Source organism: Zalophus californianus, chromosome 10 (genome assembly GCF_009762305.2).
Source record: "Zalophus californianus isolate mZalCal1 chromosome 10, mZalCal1.pri.v2, whole genome shotgun sequence".
Taxonomy (NCBI): Eukaryota; Metazoa; Chordata; class Mammalia; order Carnivora; family Otariidae; genus Zalophus; species Zalophus californianus.
The window spans coordinates 108,871,504-108,889,121 of record NC_045604.1 but is presented as its reverse complement, the minus strand read 5'-3'; the positions used below and the strand labels follow the sequence as shown (position 1 = coordinate 108,889,121).

Below are 17,618 nucleotides of genomic sequence, written 5' to 3'. Positions count from 1 at the left end.
TTGAGTGCCTGGTGGGCACGTGGTGCTAAGGAGTGGAGAGAAGCAGTTGCACCTGTGCGTACGGCATCTACAGGTGCCCCTTCCTATCTGCTCATCCCCAGGGTCTGGTCTGAAAGAGGCCCCCCGGAGGTGCTCCTGGCTACTCCTGGCTGGGGGCCCAGAGGTGTCCGGGAAGTGGGGTGCTGCCTCCTGCGGGGTTTCCCCCATGTATGCACCCTAAGCTGAGCCCCCACAGTACAGACCCCAGGCCTGGCGTCCAAATGGGGCCAGCATCAGATGGACCCTCCGAATAAGCACCTCTTGCTATTTTTATCTTGAGAAAAAAAAATGCATATGATATTTGCAAACAAAACAAGATAAATGGCTCAATCTGGGGGAGGGGCTCAGCCAGATCGAATTTCCTACGATTTAAGCAGAAAGTGTAAACTTCTCGAGCCCAGAGCCAAGGGCAAAGGCAAGGGGTGGGCTGTGGCCTAGGACGTGGGGCGAGCCAAGCTGACAAGCCGGTGGCAGAAGGGAGTGGGGAGTCACTGAAATGTGCTAACCTGTCCCTGCTGTGTGCAGACAGAGCCAGGGACAAGGCCCACCTGGCCGGCGTCTGGGAAAGACATTACTCCTGCACCATGCAGCTCGTGTTCTGTTTTAGGGCAAACGAACAGGAACACTGTCGACTCAGATGTTTGCCGCAGGAAAAGGGAATGGGATTCCCTGATTTGTTCCTTTCTTATCAGTAGACGGGTTCCTGTCTCCTGAGCACTTGGAGATACCACCCCCCCCATGTCTGCCCCTAAAGCTACTCACTGACTTTTGCCTTGGGAGATTTCCTCCAAATTAAGGAAGGGAATCTTGTGCTTCATTTTTTTTTTTTTAGGTTGATAGCTTTTTGGCTTTTTTTTATCTAAATTTTTTCTTATTTTTAAATTGCATTAAAATACACAAACCATAAAATTTACCATTTTGAGCATTTTTATTTTTTAAAAAACATTTTATTTATTTGAGAGGAGAGAGCACAAGCAGGGGGGAGGGGCAGAGGGAGAGGGAGAGGGAGAAGCAGACTCCCTGCTGAGCAGGACCCTGGGACCGCGACCTGAACCAAAGGTAAATGCTTAACCGACTGAGCCATCCTATATGTCTTCTTTGGAGAAGCCTCTGTTCAAGTCCTTTGTCCTTTTTAAAATCAGATCATTTGGCGTTTGGTCCTTATTGTTATTGAATCATGGTAGTTCCTTACATATTCTGGATATTAACCCCTTATCAGACATATGATTTGCAAATATTTCCCTCCGTTTCATGGGTTGCTTTTTCACTGTATGGTGCACAAAAGTTTTTAATTTTCAGGTGGTCCAATTTATCTATCTTTCCCTTCGTTGCCTTAATTTTTAAAAAGCCACTTTCTTGGAAACCACCACAGTTTTCCCCCTAGGGTGCTTCGGGACGTTCTGAGATGCATGTCACCGTGTTCTCCTAGGAAAGTCTTCCTTCTGAGTGATTCCCATGGGTCTGCCTTCTGTCCATCCTGGGAGACAGAGTCGGTGGCCTCCACGGAAGGGGCCGGTGTGTACACAAGCTTCCCCACTAGGTGGCAGCTCGCCTGCACCCCACCCCGCGGCCCACGGCGATCCTGAAATTTCCCAGTTCATCACTGTTCTGGGGTAGAGCCTGTTAGAAAAAGGCAGTCTGTTCCTAGGGCCATGGCTCTTGGACTGTGCTCAGGCACAGAGGCCTGGGAGATGGACTTCGCACGAAAGACCAACCCAGGACAGACGTTCAGAACCCCAATATCACCCCAACCAAGGCAGAGAAAGCTCCAGAAAAGGCCTGTTGATCCTCTTCTGCTGGCTCTCGATTCTGGGCTCACGGTTCTCTACATGCATATTCTCTCTGGGGGGGGGGGGGCGGGGAGGGGGAGCCTTGAAAATGGCTCATTTTGGCCAATCTTTTCCATTCTGGCATTTAATCATTTTCCGCCATAGACAGAATCTATTTTGAACTGCCTTTTTTCGTCTGTTGGCTTCATATATGTGGGGCTCCTGTGGGCTCCACATCAGAGATGCTTCATCCCCTGGCTCATTCTCAGGAGCAGAGCCAGCCACGTGGGGAGAGCTGCTCTCAAGCACAGATGGAGCCCACAGCAGAGACCAGAGCGCCCTGGTTCCCTTCCACCTGCGCCGTGGGACCAAAGCCAACTTCCCGGCCATCCTTCCAAAGCAGAAAGAACTGACCGCGAAGTTCCTTTCAAAGCCACTTGCCAGTAGCCCTGGACCTTGAAAACACATCCCACAGTTGCTTTCTGTTTCCCAGGGCTGAGATTTTGGTCGTTTGTAGACTGGCATCTCTTTAAATTGGGATTTCAGTACACGTCCCCTCTCTGCTAAATCAGTACCACTTAGTGATGCTGGTAAGTGGCCGGCTGATTTGGGGATGGGGGTGGGGTGGGAGTAGGGGTTTCAGGAGCAAAGACAGTGTGCTCTCTCCTGGGTCAGGCCCTGCGCAGCTGGGGAGGGGGGCCGGGTGGGGGGAGCTGGAGAGTCATCCACCACGGCCATCCTCAAGGGCTCTCCACACTTTGGGGCAACCCTGAAGTCTCGTCACTCCCCCCACACTCTGCAATAACTATTTAAAACTCTGCCTTCTCTCCTCCAACCTCTGATTCCTGTCCCCTCCCACTCAGCCAGTGGCTTCACCTCCCACTTCACAAAGGTCCTTAGAACCTTCAGCCAGACACTCCCAAAGCCCCTCTTCCAAACCCGCAGACTGCCCTCGCCGGCATCACCCTCCCCTTTATCCGCTCTGCTGTCTGCACCTGCTCCCCACCCAAGACTTGGACCCCTCCCCTCCTCCGACACCACCATCTCTCCCTGTCCATGAGATCCTCTCCGATGAAACAAAACACCCAAAGCGCTCCCAGGGCCCCTCACCCCTTCTAGCTAACGCCAGCTTTCTCCCTTCCTTTTGCAGTCAAACTCCCCCAAAGATGTATCTAAACTTACTCCCTCCCATCTCCCGTTCTCTTAGGAGACCCTCTTTCTGTCCCCAACCCCACTGAGGTCACAGATGACAACCTAGAGCCAGGGGCATCTCAGTCCTTTCTCAGCTGTGCTCCTAGCCAGAGAGATGCCGGCAGGTTCTTTTTGCTCAGCTGGTGAAGTGGCTCCCTGCCTCATTAAAGCTGCCATCCGCATCTCCTTCGCAGGCTCTCCTCCTGCACCAGGCGGAGCGCTGTCTTCTTTGATGTTCTGGTCCCACCCATGACATCCGTTACAACCAGTCCCCAGTATTTGTGGTCATTATGTTCCCCAAAGTGGCTGCAAGCACTGAACAAGCAAATACCGAACCATTGCTCCCAGGGAAAATATGGGGTTGGGTTCCCTCCAGCCTCCGATCACATGTCCATCAACCGATCCATATGTAACCGCATTTTATGTGTGTTTCTGTTTAAAGATGCCGTATTTAATATATGCTCTTGGTTCATTAACAGTGAATTCATGATGGACAGCACTGTAGTTCATGCCTGAATGAAGCTTACCTAACGCATGTGTTTTCTCCGTAATGTACATCACGGACTTCTTGCACTTAGGGATACTTTGGCACTGTACTTGGGGCCGTTTTAACCAGCCTAGGTCGCCAACAAAAAGCACAGAAATACAAAAACTTCGGCACTACCCAGACCTCGAAAGGGATCTGGTTTACAGTGTCAGCTGAAGCAAAAAGGCAGAGCGCCATCACGTCCCGCTGCCGTGGGAAGGCGGACGTCAGGAGGCTTAAATTTTTCACTGCTCTTGGAACATCTGCGAATGACTGCAAGATGCTGCGAGTATTGATTTGGGGGTGACAAATCAAATGTAGCCAGCGGGCAAGTTCACAAGTAGGGGATCATGAATAGTGAGGGTGGACTGGGCTCCTAGGGGCTGATGAGTCTCAGGCTAAGGGTCTTCCTTCTCAGAGCTGGCCGTTCGCTGCATGGCTGACATTGGATGTCTTGGTGGAATTGCACATTGAACTGTCAAGTTGTCCTTTTGAGTTTGTACCCCCCCCCCCAAACTGGGTCTGATTCCAGTCTTTTCCCTTCCTGAGTGAATGGAGCCACCCTCCAGCGTGTCACCAAGTGTCATCGCTGACACCTCTCTGTCCCTAGCACCCCGTAGTCAGTCCTTCCCAGGTCTTGGTGAGTTTCTATTCCTCCTCTCCATCACCACTGCCGAGCACCATCTCTCCTCTGGCCTTCCCCACTCCCGACCCCTCCACCTCCTGCTCCGCCCCCATCCGCCACCATCACCAAGATCGCAAACATGGCCCGTTAAGCCCTGCCTAATCCCACCCGGTCTAACCCTTCAGCCTGGATCCCACCACACACCATGCCCCCTTGCTCTCTTCATTTCACCCACTTTGACTTTTCATCTCCATCAGAGAACTCGCTGCTGCAGGACCTCGACACAGGCTGACCTCTCTCCGGAAACCCTCCTCACAGACACACACAAGTACGTGTGCAAATACACAGAGAGATGTGCACACATGTATACGCATTATATACACAAACGCTTGGTTAATTCCCCTCCGACAGACTTCAAAACACAACACTGACTCTCTCAGGGAAGCCTACCCTGATGCCAGGACTAGGTCACCTCTGCCCCACTGTATGGCATTTTTCTCACAGTTTTCCGTGCATTTATGGGATTATGTGATCAACATCTGTCTCCACCACAAGACCAGAAACTTCATGAAGATCCCAGCGACCAGATAGTTCATGGCACAAAGAGTTTGAGAGAGCAGTGGAGCCTGAGCAAGAAGCTGTGTCCCAGTGTCTGGTGTGCACCTAGATGGACAGGTGAATGGACAGACAGTTAGATACGTCCTTGTACGTGATCCTGACATTGCCGATGGAGAGGCAGGAAGAGGAGCAGAAAGCTCGATGGCTGGATTCTGAAGCCCCTGAGCCACTCCTCGCCCATGCCATCAGCTTTGAGTCTCTTCCCAACCTCAAAAAATTGTGCCCCCTATAGATAAAAGGTACCTAATTTGCATTTTTTTTTTATTTTTTAAGACATTCTCTCTCTCTCTCTCTTTTTTTTTTTTTGGGAGAAAAAGAGCGTGAATGCAAATGGGGGTGGGGGGTGAGGGAAGGGGCAGAGCAGGGATAGAGGGAGAGAATTTCAAGTGTGGCACCCACGGTGGGCCTCCATCTCACGACCCTGAGATCATGACCTGAGCCAAAATCAAGAGTCAGACATTCAACCAACTGAGCCACCCAGGCGCCCCTAACCTGAATTTCGTATTGTAAGGAGTAAAGTAGGAATCTAATTTTGTTTTCTTTCCAAAAACCTAACCAATTAACCATTTATTCAGATGAGTATACAGATTCTCATTTTGATCTTTCAAAAGGATGCTTGATGGTTTTCCAGACATTGAACCAGCCTTGCGTTGTGGGGATGCAGCTCTTGAGTGGAGTGCTAAGTTCTTAAAAGTCTATTTTTAAAGTTTGCCTTGATATTCAAAAGTGAGTTTGTTCTGTGGACTTCTATTTGGGGAGCTATGTTCATTAGATTTTAGGGCTGGTCTGTCATTATAACAAAGAATTTGGCAAATTGTCCTTCTTAATGCTCTGGAACAGTTTAAGTAATATTGAAACCATTTCCTTCTTCAGGGCACTTTCTGATTTTATATTTTGTGATGGGATCACTTAGATTGGAGCCTATGTTGAAGGTTGTTTCTGTGATTTTGTCCCCAGGCTCAGCCGTTGTCTTTTATCTATTTTAGAGAGAAAGAGAGTACACGAGTGAGTGGCGGGGGGCAGCGAGAGGGAGAGAAGGAATCTCCAGCAGACTCTGAACTGAGTGTGGAGCCTGACACGGGGCTCAGTCTCACAACCCTGAGATCATGACCCGAGCCGAAACCAAGAGTCAGACGCCCAACCGACTGAGCCACCCAGGCGCCCCGCATCCGTTATTAGACGGACAGGGATCTTGTTTAGGCAGACAGGAAGAGATGCCAATGAAGGAGTGAGGTCAGCCTGGCATTTGGGGATGACATTTCAAGTCTTGGAGAGACAACACTGGACTGTAGCAATCCAGACTCCTACAGACACTGGCCCCCAAAGAGCACCGTCCCCCCTGGGGACACTGTTCCCTTCTCAGTGTGCCTGGCGAATACGTTGAGCCCTGCCCACCACCGTCTTGGGAAGGGTGCTACTGGTTGGACGGGCCATTCGCTTTCTCGGGCTGCCATAACAAATTACCACAAACTGGATGACTTACAAACAGACATTCTTTCTGTCGTGATGCTGGAGGCTGGAAGTCTGATACCCGAGTGCTGGCAGGGCGTTGCTTCCTCTGAAGTCTCTAGGGAAGAATCCCTCTTAACTTCTGGTGATTGCTGGCAATTCTCGGTGTTACTTTGCTTGTGGCTGCCTCAATCCAGGCTTTGCCTCTGTCTTCCCAGGACCAACTCTCCCGTGTGTGTCTCTGTTTTCCCTTCTCTTCGAAGGGTACCACCATTGGATTAGGGCCCACCCTGCTCCAATACGACCTCACCTTAACTTTCATCTTAATTACAGCTGCAAAGACCCTACTTCCAAATAAGGTCACATGAACAGGTATGGGGTGAGGACATTAGCACATCTTTGGGGGGGATATAGTTCAACCCACAACCCCATAAGAAGCATCTATTTCCCTTATGAAATTCCCCATTGGCTCAAACCCATCTCTTGGAGTAATGCCAAGCTGTCCTATGACCACACCATTGTCATCAACCCCACAGATCCAGGATGTGCCCCTGGGCACAATGGTGACAGTAACACTCTCAAGGAATGAGGACCTCCTTCATGCTGGGCACTGGGCTCTAGCGATAGTGAGCTGCTGAAACAGGAACATTTATCCATATTAGATGCTGCAGAAACTGAGCAAACCAAAGGCAAAAGCAGGTGCTTTGCCCAAGGCTACCTGGCCACTGAAGAGTATGGCTGCTGGCTCCTGAGCCACACCGCTCTCTGAATGGGTCTGGTTTTGGGGCAGTGGAGGAACAGAGAGAGAGAGAAAGTGGGCATGAGAGTGTCTGGGCCATGTACAAAGGATCCCTTGCCTGGGTCCAAGGAAGAGCAAGGCTGGTGGCTCTTCACTCCCAGTTCTCTGAGTCCATCTTCGGCCCCAGACCCCAGATCTCCCAGTTGCACTGCCAAGGAAGGGAAGATGGCAGGAGGAAGCGAGTCTGCCTGATCACACGTTGTCCCAGGATGATTACTCAGATGACCCACACTCCCGAGGACCTGCCTCATTGCCACGCATGGTGACCACTGTGATGGGCCCTCCAAACCTCCTCCAAGAGCGAAGGGCTCATTGTCCTCACGGCCAGCAGTGTTGCTCAGTTTCCCCTACAGTCCAACCCTGCCTCCTTTCCAGCCCATCCTTCTCTGGTGATGGCCCCGAGGACACCCCTAATGAATGTCCTGCAAGCTTATCTCCATCTGCCACACCACTCTCAATTGCAACCCTCCCATGGTCTACTTTCTCCCAGGGGTTAAAGGTTGAGAGCCAGGAAGCTACGAGCATCTCCTTGTTGACATTCTCCTGGGCTCACTTGGAAGAAGTTCACCTTTGTCTGGGGTGCTGTTCACATGCCCTGCACTGTAGAAAGCAGTGCATTATATTTGTCCTCACTTTGTCTGTTCCTGCTTTAGCAGGGGTTCTAGGCCAGAACCCAGGGGTTCAGTATGTGGCTAACAAGGTCCTGCTTACCACTTCTCCATACTTTTGACTGTTTCTTTTTTTTTTTTTTTAAAGATTTTTATTTATTTATTGAGAGAGAGAGAGAGAATGGTAGAGAGAGAGCATGAGATGGAGGAAGGTCAGAGGGAGAAGCAGACTCCCTGCTGAGCAGGGAGCCTGATGCGGGACTCGATCCCGGGACCCCAGGATCATGACCTGAGCCGAAGGCAGACTTTTGACTGTTTCTGATGGACTCTGAGCTGGCTCACCAGGCTGAAAGGTCCCACACTTTCACTCCACCCAGAGCCCCCCTGACTTTTTCCAGGCATTCCCAAGACACTCTCTCGATGCTGAGGACTGATTAGCCTCTGCTGATTAAAGTGCCAAGCCACCTTCGACAAGGATTTATTTTCTAATCTATTTTTACTTAACAAGTATGTACACAGTGTTTTGTATGACCCAAATGCTAGTCTACATGTTTTTAAGATGTTAACTCATTATATGTCAATTATATCTCAATAAAAGATTAATGAAATTTCAAATTTAAAAATGTTAACTCATTGAATCCTTCAGCCTCATGAAGTAGGAACTGATGTTATCTAACTTTCTCAGATGAGGATAATGAGGCACGAAGAAGTCGAGGAACTGGCCTATGGACACACAGCCAGTGAACGACAGAGCCGGATTTGAACCCAGCCCGTTCGGCTCCAGAGTCAGCACTTCCAGTCCCCACCGTATAAGGTAACTGAGGCTTCTTCATCTCTGCCCCTTCTGTCTCCGCCCACATCTAATGACCCGCTCATCCTGCTGGTTCCACCATCAAGGCAAACTTTCCTTTTTTGGGAACCCTCCTACACTGTTGGTGGCAATGCAAGCTGGTGCAACCCCTCTGGACAACAGTATGGAGGTTCCTCAAACAGTTGAAAATAGAGCTACCATATGATCCAGCAATTGCACTACTGGGTATTTACCCCAAAGATACAAATGTAGGGATCCGAAGGGGTACGTGCACCCCAGTGTTTATAGCAGCAATGTCCACAATAGCCAAACTGTGGAAAGAGCCAAGATGTCCATCGACAGGTGAATGGATAAAGAAGAGGTGGTATATATACACAATGGAATATTATGCAGCCATCAAAAGGAATGAGATCTTGCCATTTGCAACGACGTGGATGGAACTGGAGGGTGTTATGCTGAGTGAAATAAGTCAATCAGAGAAAGACATGTATCATGTGACCTCACTGATATGAGGAATTCTTAATCTCAGCAAACAAACTGAGGGTTGCTGGAGTGGTGGGGGGGGAGGGATGGGGTGGCTGGGTGATGGACATTGGGGAGGGTATGTGCTATGGTGAGCGCTGTGAATTGTGCAAGACTGTTCAATCACAGATCTGTACTTCTGAAACAAATAATGCAATATATGTTAAGAAAAAAAAAAGAAGAAGATAGCAGGAGGGGAAGAATGAAGGGGAGTAAGTCGGAGGGGGAGACGAACCATGAGAGACGATGGACTCTAAAAAACAAACTGAGGGTTCTAGAGGGGAGGGGGGTGGGGGGATGGGTTAGCCTGGTGATGGGTATTAAAGAGGGCACGTTCTGCATGGAGCACTGGGTGTTATGCACAAACAATGAATCATGGAACACTACATCAAAAACTAATGATGTAAGGTATGGTGATTAACATAACAATAAAAATTTTTTAAAAGTTTTTCCTTTTTTTTTAAAGTAGGCTCCACGGGGGAGCCTCCATGGCTCAGTGACTTAAGCGTCCGACTCTTGATTTCAGCTCAGGTCATGATCTCAGGGTGGTGAGATAAAGCCCCAGGTTGGGCTCCATGCTGGGTGTGGAGCCTGCTTGGGATTCTGCTTCCCTGCCCCTCCCCCAGCCCTTTCCCTCTTAAAAAAAAAAAAAAAAGTAGGCTCCATGCCCAAGGTGGGGCTTGAACTCAGCACCCTGAGACCAAGAGAAGCACGCTCTACTAACTGAGCCAGCCAGGCGTAGGCTCCACCTTTAAAATCCAGGCTGCACCTGCCACTTCTCACACCCCCTCTATCCCTGCACCCTCTGGGCAGTGGTCTCTGTCCCCTCCCTCCTGGATGACAGCAGTCACTTCCTCACGGGTCCCGGGTGTTTAACCCCTTCCCTGCCTCTGTCCCCCCAAGCTCTGTCACACGGCAGCTCACATGGCAGCCAGATGTCCTTTTAAAAATGGAAGTCTTGGAATAAAGTTCTGATTCACGCTACACTGTGGGAGAGCCTTGAAAACATTATGTCGAGTGAGAGAAGGCAGACACTAAAGGACAAATAGCATTGCGATTCCACTTCTGCGGAATAGCGAGAACAGATGAATTTGCAGACAGAAGTAGAATAGGGGTTACCAGGGGCTGGGATGGACACAGGAATAGGGGACTTGTCGCTTAATGGGTACAGAGCTTCTGTTTAGCGTGATGAAAAAGTTTTGGAAATGGAGAGTGGTGATAGTTGTATAATACCTGGAACGTGATGAATGTCACTGAATTGTACACATAAAGATGACTAAAGGGGCAAATTTTACGGTGTATCTTTTTTACCACATGTTTAAAAAATTAATAATGCACCAAATTGATAGCATACCAACACTCTTTGAATTGTATACTTTATTTATTTATTTATTTATTTATTAAAGATTTATTTATTTATTTGAGAGAGAGAGAGAAACAGCACGAGAGGGGAGAGGGTCAGAGGGAGAAGCATGCTCCCCAATGAGCCGGGTATTTTTTTTTTTAAGATTTTATTTATTTGACAGAGAGAGACACAGCGAGAGCAGGAACACAAGCAGGGGGAGTGGGAGAGGGAGAAGCAGGCTTCCCGCGGAGCAGGGAGCCTGACGCGGGGCTCGATCCCGGGACCCTGGGATCATCACCCGAGCTGAAGGCAGACGCCTAACGACTGAGCCACCCAGGCGCCCTGAATTGTATACTTTAAATAAGTGAATTGTATGGTACATGAATTGTATCTCAATAAAGCTGTTTTTTAAATAAATGGATTACCTTACCTGGGATCAATGCCCTCTTGGGGTGACATCCTAACCTGACCAGGCCCTTGCCGATCTGCTGGCCCCAATGCCCATCTGACTTTCTCCCCTCATCCCTCAAATCACTTGGGCCACTTAGCCATTCCTCCAGTGTACCAAGGACACCTCCACCTCAGGGCCTTTGCACATGCTATAACCCCTACATGGAGCTTTTTTCCTCAAGTATCTGCACTGTCCACTCCTGCTTCCTTCAGCTCTCTCCCCAAATGCCATTTGAGACACCTTCCTTAACCAATAAAATAGCAGATACACAACCCCATCACTTTCTCTTCCTTATCTTGCTTTATTTTCTTCTTAGCACATTTCACCATCTGAATATTACAATTTTTTTTAAATCCTCTGTCTCCTCCAACTGGGAGCTTAACACTGAGAGAGGAGGGACTTTGTTTTAGCTCTCAGCCCCTAAAATAACACCTGGTCATGGTAGGTGCTTAAGTAGTATTTGTTGTGACAATGAAGAGCTGCCAAGTATTCCAGTTTATGGGTGCTACATAATGTCTTTAACCAGTTTTTACTACTATTAACAATGTTGCGATGAATACTCTTGTATTTAGGTCTCGAGTACATGGTAGAATATGCCTATGGGACAAATTCTCACAAATGGAACTGATGCCTCAAGGGGCAGGTGCATGTTTGGGCCTGATAGATATTGCCAGATGGCCCTCCAAAGAGGGCATCAACCATCCTTTGGTTGAGCATCCCAGTGAGATAGAGAAACCGAGGGGACCCCATGAAGGACTGCCTGTTTTGCTCCTTTTCCTGCTTCTATTCTTGCTAGGACCTGCACCTACACATGAACAGATCATGTATGTCCTCCTTGTGAAGGTCAGGGAGTTAATTTCTTTGGAGTCTCCCAGCACAACAGGTAACATCTAAGGAGTGACTGGGCAAGGTCCTCATGTAAGTTTTCCAAGACCACTGATTCATAAAGACCCCTACCTCCAGGGCATAAGTGACTTATAGAGGACACCTAAATACTCATCTTTGTTTTGACCAGTTCCTGGATGCCTGGGAAGACAGTCCTCGATAAAACCCCCAACCCCAAGCAAAGATGAGACTCTCTCCTTTCCTTTCCAGGTCTCCCTGTGCTCTCTCTACATCTTCAATAAACTCTGCTCTCACTTCCTCTCAGCTCATGTTTTGGTTTCTCTCCTGTGCACTTGGCTGGTACCGCGGGACCCCCCTCTGGGTCCTCAGACCTGGCCACCCTGCATCACCACCAACCATGTAGACTTTCCCTAACACCCTAAGCAATAATGTGCCACCTTCTATCTTTGCCAGTCTGAGAGGTGGAAAATACCATGTCCTTCTAGTTTAAGCTGTGTTTCTCTTTCTGAGTGAGGTTGATCATCGCTTAAAGCCATTTGCTGGATCTATCGATTCAGGGCAATCCCAGCCAATAATTGTTCTAATTTATCCCCTATTAATGAACCTACCTGTTGTTCCAATAGCTCAAGTTTTAAAAATAAAACTCCAGGCGCACCTGGGTGGCTCAGTCGTTAAGCATCTGCCTTCAGCTCAGGTCATGATCCCAGGGCCCTGGGATCGAGCCCCGCATCGGGCTCCCTGCTTCCACAGGTAGTCTGCTTCTCCCTTTCCCACTCTCCCTGCTTGTGTTCCCTCTCTCGCTGTATCTCTTTCTGTCAAATGAATAAATAAAATCTTAAAAAAAAATAAAACTCCAACATACAACTCATACAGCTTGGCACACTTGTCTGGTGATCTCTTTAGCTAAAAGTGGAATTACTGGTTCAAAGAGTATGCCCATTTACATTTTGGGTGGATACTAATAGTCTTCCAAAGACTGTTCCAGTTTATTTCCACCGAGAAAGCATGAGTGCATTACACTGCCTAGGTGATAATCGCTTACGGTCCCACAACAGAGCATGAGAGGACCTGGTTCCCGTACTGTTGATGCTTTGGATCTTCTTCATCTTTTTTTTTTTTTTCCCCCAGAAGCATGACCTGATGTGCAGTAAAGGATCCACCCTGCCCAAAAAGAAGCCTCACCTTTGCTCTCGTTCCCAGGAGATGACCTCTAAGCCCTTGGAATGTCCTGCCTTAGAATGTTTTTCTTTACCTGCCTTAGACCATGCCAGAAAGTGTAACGATGTGATTTAGGCTTGACCACACGATGTCAGTTCAACCTCCGGAGAGGCTGGAGACTAAAGGTCAGCCACATGGGGAGCCCACCATGTCTATGTGATGGAGCCCCCATAAAGCCTCTGGACCCCAAGGCTTGGAGGGGCTTCCCTGTATGTTATCACCTGTCATTGCTAGGAGGTGTTAGCACCGTCCTTGACTCCACTGGGAGGGGACAACTGCAGCTCCTCGTGTGGAATTCTCTTGGACTCTGCCCCAGGAGCCTCTGCCCTTGGCTGACCTTGATATGTATCCTTTTGCTGTAATAAACCATAATCATGAGTGTAATGGCTTTGCTGAGTTCTCTGAGTCATTCTGGCAAATCAGTGAACTTGAAGTTAGCTTAAAGGTACCCTGAACTTGAACTTCTCCTTGCAAAAGTTTGGTGGCCCACATAGACACCTGTGTCTGCTCTGTTCTGCCTGCCTTTGGGGCCCCACTATTGGTTCCTGTCCTTTCCCAACTGTAGCAATTTGAGCTCCTGCTCTATCTCATGGGGCTCTCGGAGACCCTCTGGGACGTGGCCAAGGTGCACCCTCCCCTGTTGGTTTGAGACTTAAAATTTTGATGCATTAAAGTGCTAAGCTGGCCAGGCCACTCTTTAAAGTTGTGGATGACTGAAAACAGGCCACACGTCCAAAAGGAGGAGAATGGCAAAATAATTATGGTACATCTACCAGATGGGATGTTACGCATCTCTTAAAAATAACCACCACGAGGACTGCAGCAATATATAAAAAAATGCCCACAACATTTAAAGTCAAACAAGCAGAATCCAAAGCTTTATCTGTGCCGCCTGGAACTGGGTAAAAATGTGCCTGCAAGTGAACAGAACTGGACGGATCATAGAAAAGAGCAGAAGTTGGCGGGGATGGTTTTCCTTTGTTTTGTCCTTCGTTGGTGGTGGTGCAATTGATTTGATAGAGGGAATGAGTTCAGAGCCTCCCAAGGAGAGAGATGGGGTGCCCTGAAGGGCTGTCGGGGAGGGGGCCTCGTGGCTCCTGCAATGCTCTGCACGTGAGCAGGCTGGGCGCCTTGCAGCATCTCGTCCAAGCGCTCCTATGTCCCCCGAAACTCATGGCTGACATCTGGACCTGTGCTTCCTTCAGCGTGATACGTGTCCCCCCTAATTTCAACACAAGTGGCGTGTGTGTGTGTGTGTGTGTGTGAGAGAGAGAGAGAGAGACAGTGGTGGGTTTTATTATGCTAAAATATACCTAACATGAAATTTTCCATTGTAGCCATTTATTAAGAGTACAAGTCAGCGCATTAAGTACGTTCACATTGTTGGGCAACCATCACCACCGTCCATCCAACAGAACTTTTTCATCTTCCCAAACCGAAACTCTGTCCCCATCAAACAACAACCCATCAGATCCATAGAGAGAGAAAGTAGGATGGTAAGTGCCAGGGGCTGAGCACAGAGGCTGGGATTCTCTCTCTTTCTGCCCCTGCTGCTCATGCTTTCTCTCTCAAGTAAATAAATCTTTTTTTAAAAAATCTACCTTCAACTCACTGATGAGTAAAGAAGAATTGAAACGAAAGGACTATGGATGGCCTGATCTTTCCCTCTCCTTCCATGCCATCATTTTCAGGATAGGTGTGTGGCTAACACAGGGAGGTCACACAGTAAGAAAGACGGGACAGGGTCCCTTGGATGCTGATGGTTCTTAAACCACCTTTGCCTTGCTTTCTGCATTTGAGGCAAGTTCTGGTCAGAATGGAAAGCGTGGTCTCTCTGGGCTATCCGCATCCCTATCTATCAAGCATCAGCTATAACATGCTTGTCTGATCCTAGCTTTGAAACTCACTGAACTGCCACACGCCATGGGTCCATCAGAGCATCAGGAATGTTCTTCAGCAAACTGGTGGCAAACTACCACAGACATATTTATTTATTTCAGGTATCTCTTTTGTTCGCAGGCGTGTTCCGTTGCCCCATGAAACCTCACCCAACACACACGACTTCAAAGAGAAAATTATTAAGAGTTTTGAAATGGTGAGCGCTGAGCATTCAACCAAACAGGGGACTCCTCTGAGCATGGGGCCCTGCCCACTGCGCAGGTCATGGTTGGTTTGTACCCCTCCTGGGAGCTTCCCCGGTGTATAATCTGAAATCAGCCCCTGTACTCAAAGGGGGAGCCTGAAGAAAGAGGCAGCCTACTCCAGGTGGGTGGGTAACAGTTTTAATAAGCAAAGGGAACTTATATACGAGGTTCTCCTGGGCAGCAGCAAGACAAAACGGATCCTCGCACCACCTGCCAAATCCTAGAAGTTTATAAAGAGGCCTTAACTGTTTCAGTCACATATACCATGTAGGTGTTCTCAATGCACATCACTCTCTCAAGACTATGACCTCGGAGCAGCCTCTGGGAAAAGGAAAGGCAAGCAGAACCCACATTCCAAGGGTGGGGGAGGGATGAGGAGCCTCCTCCGCGTACCCCGGTCCAGCCAGCTCATGGGTCAATCAGAGGTCATGTTTTCTCGATGATGACATTCCTCAACAGTCACTCACCCATGAAGCCAACCCTGCTCTGTTGATTCTTCTTAGAATGGGCAGCTCGCGAATGCATCGAGGAAGGAGAGTGTGTTGGGAGGGAGGCAACAAGGAGGCTGGTCAAGGGCATTTCTTCTGATGGCATTATGAACACTTACAGAAAACCGACGGCACCCAGGTCAAGAGCCTATCTGTGCTGGTCTGTGCGAAAGGAGAAACTGCAAAATATTTAAAAATGTCCACCGGGGATTCAATTCAAAGATCGGCCACCATGAGCAATGAATCACCTCTCACCACCCAGAGGAGGAGGCAAGAAGACATCATCCTGAAAAATTGAAAGGGTGACATCACTAAGTACTGGTGAAGATGTGGGGAAACAGGGACTCACTCCCTGCTGGGGGTGGGTGTAGAAATTGCTTCATTCACTCCCAGAGCAACTGGCAATCCCCGGGGGCTGGACGATGCTCACACCTCACACCCCAGAATTTGTGTTTCTAGACATATTCCAAGAGAGAGCCTGTTGCATGGGGGGGGGGGGGGGGCGGGGAGGCAGGAACAAGGTGCAAAGATGTTCATTGCAGCATTGTCTGTAATAGCAAAAAAATTAGAAACAATATAAATGACCATACTTTTTAAAAACCAAAATGGAATATTAAGATAAAGGACTTATTTAAGGCCGTTAAAATGAACATTTATCAAGAACAAATCTCAACAACATGTTGGGTTAAAAAAGCAATTTAAAAACTCTGCAGGGTGAAAAGGTACATTTGAAAACACAAAAAACAGTACTCTTTATTGTTCACATCTCCTTACCAAGGCAGCGGAAGTATAAAAGCATGGACAGGGAGGACACAGGCCAACTTCAGGATAAGGGCTGCATCCAGAGAGAATAAGATCCGGGAGCGATGCAAAAGGGATCTCTTAAAATAAGAACTGGAAACATGCAAAGCAACAATGTTAACACACATTAATTCTGGGAGGGGGGGGGTGCACGGGTGTTTATTTTACTCCCTACAGTTTTCTGTAAGTTTGAGCCATTCCATAATTTTTTATATTTTTTTATTTTTTTTTTAAAGATTTTATTTATTTATTTGGCAGAAAGAGAGGGAGAGCACAAGCAGTGGGAGCGGCAGAGGCAGAGGGAGAAGCAGGTTTCCTGCCGAGCAGGGAGTCCGATGCGGGGCTCGATCCCAGGACCCTGGGACCATGACCTGAGCTGAAGGCAGACGCTTAACGACTGAGCCACCCAGGCGCCCCCATTCCATAATTTTTTTAAAAAATTGGAAAAAGGGGCGCCTGTGTGGTGCAGTTAGGCGTCCGACTCTTGGTTTCAGCTCAGGTCATGATCTCAGGGTCATGGGATTGAGCCCCGGGACAGGCTCCGAGCTCAGTGGGGAGTCTGCTTGAGATTCTCTCTCTCTCCCCCTGCCCCTCCCCCCCCCGCACTCTCTATAAAATAAATCAATAAATCTTAAAAAAAAAAAAAAAAAAGCAATGTTGAAAAGTTTCCCTTTTTTCCCCTCCTCCTCAGACTCACCTTTTAAGCTGAGACCTGGGGTGAGGTGGGGTGACAGGATTGGGGGCGATGGGGTGGGGAATGAAAACTGGTGGGTGGCAGAGAGGTGAGACCCGCCACCTCCTTCGCAGATCCGGTTTGGCTCCGCCCCTGCCCAGCTGTATCCACGGCAACCAGGGTCAACGCTCGTGGGACCAGCTGCCAAGCCGGGCTCCCGGGCGACACCTGGTGGTCTTTCTGGTGGCGCGCTCCGCGAGGGGTCTCCAGGTGTGAGTCAGAGGGGCCGCCTTGAGGGGGGCTCTTGAAAAATAAAGACCAGCGTTGTCCTGTTGCACTGGGTCCCTTGTAGCTGCCCTTAGGGCAGTGTTAATTCATTTCAGAAACGTCTTTCAATGAAGTTCGGCTGCCGCCATTGACCACCAAGTGTTTGGGAGGGTGTCTTGGGGGCCCAGCATTTACAGGTACGTGTCTTCATGGGGACCCCCAGAGCTCGCGGTTGCAAATCACTTAAAGACCCCTAAAACATGCCAGTGTGGACTTCTAGATAACATACATCCATTCTTTTCTATACTTTTTTTTTTTTTTTAATTTGCTTTACTCTAAAAGTAACATGAATTTGTAGGAAGCCTGGAGAATCATCTCACCACCCACACAGAACCAGAACTAACATTTGGGCTTTATCCTTCTAGTAT

General features: G+C 48.7%; 2 long non-coding RNA genes across 2 annotated transcripts; one reads left to right on the top strand and one right to left on the bottom strand.

The window, feature by feature from the left end:
• The first annotated feature begins 4,322 nt into the window (after positions 1–4,322).
• On the top strand, positions 4,323–13,190 carry LOC113932945. Its single transcript, XR_003523180.2, has 3 exons — positions 4,323–5,007; positions 8,310–8,438; positions 12,728–13,190. It is a non-coding gene; the product is annotated as an uncharacterized LOC113932945 (long non-coding RNA).
• Positions 13,191–14,973: 1,783 nt separating this feature from the next.
• On the bottom strand, positions 14,974–17,084 carry LOC113933319. Its single transcript, XR_003523321.2, has 3 exons — positions 16,948–17,084; positions 16,224–16,343; positions 14,974–15,997 (listed from the first exon to the last, which is right to left on the bottom strand). It is a non-coding gene; the product is annotated as an uncharacterized LOC113933319 (long non-coding RNA).
• Between the last annotated feature and the right edge of the window lie 534 nt (positions 17,085–17,618).